This window comes from Vigna radiata, chromosome 7, assembly GCF_000741045.1.
Source record: "Vigna radiata var. radiata cultivar VC1973A chromosome 7, Vradiata_ver6, whole genome shotgun sequence".
In the NCBI taxonomy this organism is placed as follows: Eukaryota; Viridiplantae; Streptophyta; class Magnoliopsida; order Fabales; family Fabaceae; genus Vigna; species Vigna radiata.
The window spans coordinates 17,897,245-17,900,914 of NC_028357.1; the positions used below are offsets into that span (position 1 = coordinate 17,897,245).

Sequence of the window (3,670 nt, forward strand, 5' to 3'; positions counted from 1 at the left end):
TCCTCGCACACAATTCATTCATACACCATGCCTAGCATCATGACCACAATCATAAATTCATCACCCATCTATTTTATGGATATCATTATGCATTACAATTCACTTCTCTTTCACAACAAATAATCGTCAAGTAGATTCATCAAGCACATCAGGTGGTCCAACACTTTCAGAGCAAGTGGTAAAGCCAAGAGTACACACCAAAATAAAAATAAAAATTCAACCTATTATATGAATTTAAACAGAAAAAAAATAAAACAAATAAAAGAAAGAAAACAAAAGTGTTAGGAGTCCTCCTCACTCTCATCATCTGCGTCTTCAAAGTTCTCCTCCTTAGTGTTAGGAGCTCCAGCTGCTCCAAAACCACTACTCTGCGCTTGCTGCTCAGGCCAAGCCACAGCTGCATGAAACTCATCCATGGTCCACCTGTGTGCTGGTGGATGGTCATATAATCCAACGATCATCTCAGCTGTCGTCACCTGTCCTCTGTTAAGGGCCTCCATCCAGGCCTCCATCATGGACATATACATGTCCTTCATCTGGAAAAGGCTCCGCGTGCTGAGCTGGTACCTCATCGGGCACCTGCTCCTACTGAGCAACAACTCTCCTACGCCTTCTCCTGGGTGCTACCCCTGCTGCATCAGTTGCACCTGCTGCTCCAACCACAGCACAAAACTGGTGAAAATATGCTGCATCAATGACATTCCTGAGTCTCTCAAATGGGGGAACGACAATGTTCACCCCAGCCTGCTGGCACAGAAAAGTGATCAAAGAGGGATGCCCCAATGGCATCCTACTGCTAATAGTCATGGCACAGGTCCTGATCTCGTCGGCGATGATCTGGCCGACGTTTACCTCCTTTTGTCTCATGAGACAAAAAATAAGACGAACTCTATGAATAGTGATATCAGAGATGTGGGAGCACGACTGGATGTTAGAATGGGTGAACGCCATCCAGTATCTAGCTAATGGAATCATATCCAACTGTCGAATGTTTACCGGCGCACCACTAGCGTTAGTCTGAAAGTGTCCTCCCGGAAGACACACAACCTCCTCAATATCAGCTACATCATTAAGCACACCAGAATGTGTTGCATACTGGCATCGCTCCCCTAGCAACTCTGTTCCTAAGAAGTTGTTAATGGTATCGGGGTCATAACTGATAATATGCCCCCTCACGAAGCTCCTATATCTCCCAGCAGCCACTTCTCCTCTGGGTACTACGTTGGTGTAAAACTCCTTCAACAACTCTACACTGGTAGGTGCCGGATAAGTAGTTAGTTTCTCCCAATCTCCTCCTCAAATTCAGGAACCAAGTTAGGTAGAAAGGAGGTCTTCCTCTCCATAAACAACCTCCTCTCTTGTACAGTGGCAAAGTGTTCCTCATGTTGCCTGGAAAGGAACCTTTGAGAGTCAAATCCTCTCGAGCTCTCTGACATCTTCCTCTTTCCTCCAGTGTTTCTTGTCCGGCGCGATGCTGAAGCCATTTCTGTAGCAAATACAATAGGCCAAAAACCACAGAATTCTTTTGTCATGAGTTAATGCATCAACAAATATTCAGATCCAGCAAAATTTTCACAAAGAGTGCACAGATTCCCCCCTTTTTAATAAAACAAAAAAAACCACAAAACACAGCATACCGCCCGGCGGTACAGAGGCTTACCGCCCGGCGGTATGCATCCAGCTTGAATACCGCCCGACGGTACAGACACACCGCCCGACGGTAAGCAGGTTTTCAAAATTTTTTCCACAAAACGCTCCTAATCTCCACTCAACTACTAATTCCAAACATGCAATTCAATTCCACACAGTTTAATTGGTCCAAAACAGTTCCCAATTCAACAATTTGTGCAAAGAATCTCAAAGCCCTAAATTACCTAATTTCTAGACATGCTCAACAAGAATTTCAAAATCAAGAACATAAAAAATGAAAAATTACAACTTACTTGAGTCGAGTTATGAATGCTAGCAACAATTCCTTCAAAAGATGATGGAAAACTCAAAATACACACTCCCACCAAGAAAAACCCACAAATGAGCAAGAACAAAACCCTTTTTGTGAAAAGGTGTTGAGAAAGTGTGTAGAAATCTCTCTAAAACCCTCTAGGAAGTGTTAATCTGGAGCACGGAAGCAAGGAGACCGCCTGGCGAAACTCAAAGGAGCAAGGAAAAGTGAGAAGGTCTTGAAAATACCCAGCTCTTAAAGAGCTCGGGTTTGTGTCCGCCGCCACTGCCCGGCGGCAAAGTGGTACCGCCCGATGGTGGCTTTAAAATTTTCCTTCCCTCTTTTCTTGTTTGCCTCTTTGTGGTTTCTCCTGGTGACTCCTGATCTATGCCCTAGATTTTCCAATCACAAGATTTCCTCACTCAAATGCATGTGCTCACACAGAAAGTAATAAACAAAATTTTGAAAAACAAAAACAAACAAAGAAATTCAAATAATGAACAAGCAGTTAAGAAAGTCTCCCCAAACACCCATCAGTAGGTGTCAAACTTCTTTGTGCTTAGTAACTCCTTCTTCTGCTTCTTTATGCTAAACCTCTTCAAGAAATTGATCATGCCCAGCACATGTTTCCATCCATCAATCATAGGAGCCTTGATCGCTAATCTCTCAAAGATCTCCTTGAAATACTTAACCCTATTTTCCTTCCTAGGGTTGTTCTTATTATGAGGAAATGGTTCTTTACATGATTTTTTTATCTTTCCTTTCTTCCTCTTTCTCTTAAGTTTCTCCTTCATTGACCTTCTCTTTTTCTTTTTCCTCCTTTTCTTTATTTTCAATTTTTTTCTTTTCTTTATTTTTCTTTTCTCAACCATGGCTTTTCCTACCTCATCTTTCTCCTCACTATCATTCGAACTTTTTATTTTTATCTCTTCGATCTCTTCTATATTTTTCTCAACAATTACTTCTTGTGTTTTTGTTTCCTCTTCAAACATCTCTAGCTCTTCTTCCTCTTTCTTTTCCTTATTGAGGACCTTATCATGTGCACAGATAGTTGCTTGACATTCTTCTTTAGGGTTGACTTCAGTATCAACCCTAATAATGCCCAAAGCCCTCAGAGCATGAGAGTGTTGTTCCTGCAATAAACGTGCTTGTTTTTCTCCCAAAGTTTCTTTCAAACAGGATATTGTTTTTGTTGTAAACGTTTTTGGGCTTCTCCCAACATTTCTTTTGGTCTAGGGATTACGTACTGCCGCAAGAATTTTTGGACTTCCCCCAACGCTTCTTCTGATACAGAAAATATTTCCTACTACAAACGTTCTTTAACTTCCCCTAAAGTTTCTTTTCGTGAGGAGGACTGATGCCCTAAGTAGTTTCGATATATATTTGAAAATATATCCCCACAATGGTGGAAATCATTTTGGTAGAATTGAGTGCCCATATAATCGAGTTCTTGTTTAAACTGCATTCTGCAATTGTTAGGCACAAAACCCTAGAAAACAATTATTGGAACAAAAATAAAAATAAACATCAAGTCAACTCAATTAATTCACACTACTAGAAAAATAAACCTCGAGTCCCCGACAACGGCACCAAAAACTTATTGACGGATTGGTAAGTGTACCAAATCGTACAAGTAATATAAATGGTAAGACCAAGTATCATTTTTCCAAGAGACTCGTATGGCTTCCTCGTTCGCGTGAATTAAAATAATAAGACTTGAGAAATTAA

At 41.0% G+C, this 3,670-nt stretch overlaps 1 pseudogene; it reads left to right on the forward strand.

Annotated features, from left to right (window-relative positions):
* Positions 1-3,670, forward strand: part of LOC106766142 — a 12,239-nt pseudogene that overhangs the window by 4,409 nt on the left and 4,160 nt on the right.